Genomic DNA, 7,898 nt, shown 5'->3' on the forward strand with positions numbered 1-7,898 from the left:
CTGACAGTCACATTGAGGAGAGAGGGATTGGGTGCTACTATTAAGACATATGACTTTTGCTAGACTGTCTAAGTTAACAGAAAAAAATATTTTAGTATCCCGAAAAGATTCTTATCTGATCTCTTCTGTGGTTCCATGTGGCCTAATGGATATATCATGTTATAAACTGTCTGAGAAGGTAACAAGAGGACATTTGACATCTGCCCTTAAATGTAGGAGATGCGAAAGAGAAGGACTCACATATGGCACATAGCATTCCCCACTCCTTTCAGCTGTTTGTAAAGTGTTGCATGCTGATATGGTTTGTATTTGTGTCCCCATCCAAATCTCATGTTGAATTTGAGGAGGTTACTGGTGGGAGGTGATTGGTTCATAGGAGGCTGACTTTCCCCTTGCTGTTCTCATGATAATGAGTTCTCATGAGATCTGATGGTTTAAAAGTGTGTGGCACTTCCCCTTCACTCTCTCTCTCTCTCCTGCCACCATGTGAAGAAAGTACTTGCTTCCTCTTTGGCTTCTGCCGTGATTGTAAGTTTCCTGAGGGCTCCCAGCCATACTTCCTATTAAGTCTGTGGAACTGTGCCAATTTAGCCTCTTTATAAATTACCCAGTCTCCAGTAGTTCTGTATAGTAGTGGGAAAACAGACTAATACACATGTAATTAGCAGACATGAAAAAGAGAGTAGAGCAAAGTAGGAGCTGTGCAGATAGCCAAACGCTACAGAATTCAAACAGGTCTTTGTGAAGTTGGGATCTGAAGAGTTGGCTTGCCAAAAACATGCCCTTGTGGAGTAAAAATAAAATTTTAAGTCCCCTGATTGACTGAACGAACCACTCTTGGCCAAAGAGAGTTTGGTCATGCCTCAGTACATTCTCTTCCTCTCTAACTGATACCAGATTTTTTCCCTAAGAGTTAAACAGAAACCAGCCCTGAGAAACCAAAACTGGGAGACTCCTCCATTGACTTCAACTTTTACCAATTGTCTGCTGCCGTGGGAAGACTTCCCTCCTTTTTGCAGTTTGGACATGGCAGCTGACCAGTTTCACAAAGCATTCCTTCCTGATAAATGACCACCAACCATACACTAGCTCTGGCCAATTTACAGAGGCTGCGTACAAAGCACCTTTTGTCCTGCATTTCATCTTTTTGATATATAGAGCCCAATTTTACTGCATTTTAATGTTGTCTCCACCCCAGTGTAAATATAGGATGTATGTAGCATACATGTTCACTTACCATGCATGCATGCAAACTCCCTTCATGAATATTCGTATATCCTGTGTTAAACATGTATGTGTAGCCAACTCATTTAGCAGAAAACTCCTGTCCCATTGCTCTTCTGGTAAAGCACCTGCTTTTAGTCTCAGCTGAATATTTTGCTCCCCAGCTGCAGGTTGCAGCCCTTCATAAGACGTAAACCTTTCCTTTCCATATTTATAAATCTCATGATTTTAAGTTGATACCCTCAGTGAGCAACAGCAATCTTTTGCTAAAGTCACCCAATATGCTGAATAACCTAGGCAAACATTAGACAAATACTAAGTGTTTGTAAAAAATAATAATAATCTTTGCAGTCCAATGAGAAAATAAAGTTTGTGAAAACACAAACAAGTAGAAAGGCTTGGTTTCCTTTCTCTACTTCTGCAACTGGGAAAAAATGTGGAATGGAAAAATTATAAACACTTTGTCATTTCAGACATGGTACAGATTGATGGCAAGCATGTAACCTTCACCAACTGTACTGTCTACAGAAACAAAGTGGAATAGAGGATTGGGGGCCAATCTAGGTAAATTCACCATTCTGAGTAAGAAAGCATACTTTACAAAATCTAGAAATATCATCTATCTATTTCGTCTATGGTAATTGATTACATACATCATAAGATAGTGGGCTTAAGGAAAAAATACACTTTAAAGTTTCAACTTGGACACTGGGCTAGCTTGTGCAACTGTCCCAGAATGCTTTCAATTGCATATGATTAAAAAATAGTAAGAGACCAGGAGCAGTGGCTCATGCCCATAATCCCAGCACCTTGGAAGGCCAAGGCAGATGGATCACCTGAGGTCAGGAGTTTGAGACCAGCCTGGCCAACATGGTAAAACCCTGTCTCTACTAAAAATACAATAATTAGCTGGGCATGGTGGTGCATGCCTGTAATTCCAGCTGCTTGGGAGGCTGAAGCAGGAGAATTGCTCATACCTGGGAGATGGAGGTTGCAGTGAGCCAAGATCATACCACTGCACTCCAACCTGGGTGGCAGAGTGAAAGTCTGTCTCAAAGAAAAAAAAAATGAGAGGAAGAAGAAGAGAAGAAGAGAAGAAGAAGAAAGAAGAAGAAGGAGGAGGAGGAGGAGAAGGAGAAAGAGATGAAGGAGGAGGAGGGGGAAGAGGAGGAGGAGAAGGAGGAGGGGAAGAAGGATGAAGAGGAGAAGGAGGAGGAGGGGAAGAAGGATGAGGAGGAGAAGGAGGAGGAGGGGAAGAAGGAGGAGGAGGAGGAAGAAGAGGAAGAAGAAGAAGAAGGAGGAGGAGGAGGAAGAGAAGAAGAAAGAAGAAGAGAAGAAGAAGAAAGAAGAAGAAAAGAAAAGAAGAAGAAGAGAGGAGGAGGTTAATCCATTGCATCTCAAACATTAATGCATATATGGACCACCTGGGCAGTTGTTAAAATGCAGATTCTGATACAGTAGGACTGGGATGGGGCTTAAAATTCTGTATTTCCAACAAGATCCCAAGTCGTATTGATGGTGCTGTTGCACAGACCACACACTGACTAGTAAGGGCTTAAATATTAAGTATGTTTATTAAGTCAATAGTAAGAAGTAAACAGGCAGGCGGTTTCAGGTTTGGCTAATTTAACAACTCTGAGATACCATGAGGATTCTTGCCATCCTTAGCATGGCAATGACTCCTTTTGGTTGCAGGATGGCTTTAGCAGTTTAACAGCTTTGTAAACTTTACTTTCCAGAGGCATTTTTTTCCTTGATCTTCACCTGACTTCCCTTCCCATCTTACTGGTTGAATTGTATCACTTATCCATTCCTAAACTCATATCTGGCAAGAGGAATGTAGTTTCCTCTTGACTGACAGACTAAAAAATAGATTCCCTGCCTCTCACCTGGGGAGGGAACTGGCTTTCTCCAAAATATAACAGTAAGGTATTTGAACAAAATCTGTTACTAAATAAGAACAGCTATTAGATAGATAACTTGCAGTGTCTGCTACAGGCCTTTAGCAATTTACATTAAATTAAATGCACAGCAAGATGATGTGTCTTACTGAGAGAGGACTCACTGTTCTGGGAGGAAAAAATCTCTCACAGATTATATCTATTGCTAGGCCTAGGAATTTTTGTTTGTAATTGTGAGAGCTTTGGTTTGGCCTGGACATCTGGGAGAAGGAATTGGAATAATACAGGATATAGAATGGTATCTGATCCATCTGGTCATTTGCATTGGCTTGAGACCTTGTGGAATGTGAAGTTAAAAGCAGAAATTGGGCCAGGCGCATGACTCATGCCTGTAATTCCAGCGCTTTGGGAGGCCGAGGCAGGTGGATCACGAAGTCGAGAGATGGAGACCATCCTGGCCAACATGGTGAAACGCCATCTCTACTAAAAATACAAAAATTAGCTGGGCATGGTGGTACATGCCTGTAGTCTCAGCTACTCGGGAGGCTGAGGCAGGAGAATCACTTTAACCCAGGAGGCAGTGAGCTGAGATCGCACCACTGCACTCCAGCCTGGGCCAGAGAGCGAGACTCCAACTCAAAAAAAAAAAAAAGAGAGAAACTGTAGAGGACCGCGTGCTCGCAAATGAGACGTTCCCAATAAGCCCTGCTCTTGCAGACAGCAGGATCGTCCTTCTCTGCAAACAGAAAGGGCAAAAGAACCAGGTGTAAACAGTGGGCTCTGGGAACTGGTCAATGTTGACTGATCTTGGGAGTCAAGGAAAGGTGAGAGAAGCAACACACGCCCCGTGACTTGGTCACATTCCGCAAACGGCTGGATACAATAAAGCAGAGTGTGCCGTTCAGCGCGGCCGCCATGTATGTCTTGTCCTGTGTTGTCTTGTGTGTTCATTCCTTTGTTTAGGAAACACGCGGACCCCAACAGAAACTGACATGACTACACAGCAGAAGTTTGGTGACTCTAGGTTCCAGGTTACCAATGTGGCCCGGAGTTCAGGAAGAGGTCATTTTCCCTACCTCTGCGTGGCATCTGATGTTCTGAGTTGAGTAGATTTGGGAGCCTATGGAGACAATAAATTTGTCATGGCCATTGATATTCCAGTGGTGGGCAGAGGCAGTTTCCAAATACCTTGAGGGAATTCATAAGAAGTGGGCATCAGAGTCCAAGGAAAAGAAAAATGCAGTTACTTCATAAAGACTCATCTGGTTATAAGCACATATCAGATGTTGTTAGATATCCCTGGGCAGATGCTGCAAATAACTGGGCAACACTTTGGGAGCTAATTTTTAATAGATAAGCTGGTTGGGGTTCCTGCTATTAGAATCCACATACAGGAAGGAAATGCGACAACCTACTTTGTTGTCACAGGCTGTGACAGGCATCTAATACACTACTTTTCCTAAAACAAATACTCAACAAATTGTAATAGCACTAATAATACTTCCTGTTTCTTGAGTCCTTAATATGGGACAGGTGTTTTTCAAACACTTCACATATTGATTCATTTAATAACCCAAAAAACCTAAAAGGTAAATTTTACTACTTGCCCTAGTTAAAACTAAAGGACAAAAAGATTTGTCAACTTGTTTGAGATCACAAAATGAGGAAAGATTGAGTAAGGATTCAAACTTATGCTATCTCGGACCTTAGGTCCTGAAACAGCTAATATTATTTCCATCCTTCTAAGTGTCAGTCACTTTGCATATTTTATTTCATTTAATCTTTCTAATGGCCTTATTATTTTTCCTGATTTTACAAGTGAAGAAATCAAGGGGCAGAAATTTGTAATTTGTGAAGCCAGCATTCAAAATCAGGCTGTCTAACTCCTAACCACTATGTTCTACTCCCTTCCCTACAACAGGAGTCACTGGCATTTATATTATTTCCATGGTTTTTTTTTTTTTTTTTTTTTTTTTAACACAGCAGTCTTTCCCCAACCCGTGAACCAAAGAATTGTGGCCTCTCTAAAGCTGATGTAAAAGGAAAAAGTTTTAATGATATTTTATTGACCTACTTTATTCAGTTTACTAAGTAAATTTCCTGGCATGATCACCATTCCAATGCCTTGGGTGATTGAGAATTAACTTTACCCAAAGTAGATCCATACCAGGTATTGTGAAATCTGGTGGAGTGTTAAAATCTAGGCCCTTGATCTTTCATTCTGGCCTCCAGAATCTAAGCCCCAGGCAATTTCTTTACTCTTTATCTCTCCAGGAGAGTTGAGCAGAAGCATTGTTTCTATTCTATCAACTTCGTTTCCAGGTCCTTCCTTTTTATTCTAACACTAACAGTCTCAAACTTTTTGTTTTATGTTACGAGCCTGTTTTGCTTTCCTAGATAATATGGTTTGGCTCTCCCCACCCAAATCTTACCTTTAATTGTAATAATCCCCAAGTGTCAAGAGCATGGCCATGTGGAGATAATTGAATCATGGGGGCAGGTTTCCCCATACTGTTCTTGTGTTAGTAAATAAGTCCCATGAATCTGATGGTTTTATAAATGGGAGTTCCCCTGCACAAGTCCTCTCTTGTCTGCCACGATGTAAAGCTTCACTTTGCCCTTCCTTTATGATTGTGAGGCCTCCCCAGCCATGTGGAACTGTGAGTCCATTAAATATCTTTCCTTTATAAATTGCCCAGTATGGAGTAAGTCTTTATTAGCAGCATGAGAACAGACTAATACAGTAAATTGGTACTGGGTAGTAGGGTGCTGCTACCCCATTAATGTGGGGTGAAAGTGACCTTGGAACTAGATGACATGCAGAGGTTGAAACAGTTTGGAGTGCTCAGAAGAAGATAGGAAAATGTGGAAACGTTTGGACCTTCCTAGAGATTTGGAGGGCTCAAAAAGGAAAGTTTGGAACTTTCAAGAGACAAATTAAATGGCTTTGACCGAAATGTTGATAGTGAAATGGACAATAAGGTCCAGGCTGAGGTGGTCTCAGATGGAGATAAGAAACTTGTTGGGAACTTAAAGGTCACTTTTGCTATAGAGAAGTACAAATCAAAACCACAATAAGATACCATCTCATGCCAGTTAGAATGGCTATCACTAAGAAGTCAGGAAACAACAGATGTTGGAGAGGATGTGGAGAAATAGGAATGCTTTTACACTGTTGGTGGGAGTGTAAATTAGTTCAACCATTGTGGAAGACAGTGTGGTGATTCTGCAAGGATCTAGAACCAGAAATGCCATTTGACCCAACAATCCCATTACTGGGTATATACTCAAAGGATTATAAATTATTCTACTATGAAGACACATGCACATATATGTTTATTGCAGCCCTGTTTACAATAGCAAAGACTTGGAACCATCCCAAATGCCCAGCATCAATGATAGACTGGATAAAGAAAATGTGGCAGATACATACCATGGACTACTATGCAGCCATAAAAAAGAATGAGATCATGTTCTTTGCAGGGACATGGATATCACACACCAGGGCCTGTCAGGGGTGGGGAGAAATGGGAAGGAGAGCATTAGGACAAATACCTAATGCATGTGAGGCTTAAAACCTAGATGACAGGTTGATAGGTACAGCAAACCACCATGGCACAAGTATACCTATATAGCAAACCTGCACGTTCTGCACATGTATGCCGGAACTTAAAAGTAAAATTAAAAACAAAACAAAGAGATTGGTGGCATTTTGCCCCCACTCTAGAGATCTGTGGAACTTTGAACTTGAGAAAGATGATTTAGGGTATCTGGTGGAAGAAATTTCTAAGCAGCAAAGTGTTTAAGAGGAAGCAGAGCATAAACGTTTGGAAAATGTGCAGCCTGACAATGCACAAAAGGAAAGAAAAACCCGTTATTGGGGGGAGAAATTCAAGCTTGTTTCAGAAATGTGTGTAAGTAAAAAGGAGCCCAGTGTTAATTACTGAGACAATGGGGAAAATGTGTTCAGGGCATGTCAGATACCTTCCTGGCAGCTCTTCTCATCATAGGCCCAGAGACACTAGGAGGAAAAAATAATTTAGTGGGCCAGGCCCAGGCCATCCCCACTGTGTGTAGCCTAGGGATTTGGTGCCCTGTGTCCCAGCTGCTCCAGCTGTGGCTAAAAGGGGCCAAGACACAGCTCAGGCTTTGGCTTCAGAGGGTGCAGGTCCTAAACCTTGGAAGCTTCCATGTGGTGTTGAGCCTGCAGGGCACAGAAGTCAAGAATTGAGGTTTGAGAACCTCTGCCTAGATTTCAGAGGATGTATGGAAATGCCTGGATGTCCAGGCAGAGGTGTGCTGCAAGGGTAGAGCCCTCCTGAAGAACCTCTGCTAGAGCAATGCAAAACGGAAAGGTGATATGGGAGCACCCACACAGAGACCCCACTAGAGCACTGCCTAGTGGAGCTGTGTGAAGAGGGTCACCTCCCAGAATGGTAGATCCACTGACAGCTTCCGCTATGCACCTGGAAAAGCCACAGACACTCAATGCCAGTCCAGGAAAGCAGCTGGGATGAGGGTTGTACCCTGCAAAGCCTCAGGGGTGGAGCTGCCAAGGCTGAGGGAGCCCACCTCTTCTATCAGCATGACCTGGATGTAAGACATAGAGTCAAAGGGGGTCATTTTGGAGCTTTAAGGTTTGACTGCCTCATTGGATTTTGGACTGGCATGGGGCCTGTAACCTCTTCATTTTGGCCAACTTCCCCCATTTGGAATGGCTGTATTTGCCCAATGCCTGTACCCCATTATATCTAGGAAGTAACTAACTTGCTT

This window comes from Trachypithecus francoisi, unplaced genomic scaffold (assembly GCF_009764315.1).
Source record: "Trachypithecus francoisi isolate TF-2019V2 unplaced genomic scaffold, Tfra_2.0 Lachesis_group15, whole genome shotgun sequence".
Taxonomy (NCBI): Eukaryota; Metazoa; Chordata; class Mammalia; order Primates; family Cercopithecidae; genus Trachypithecus; species Trachypithecus francoisi.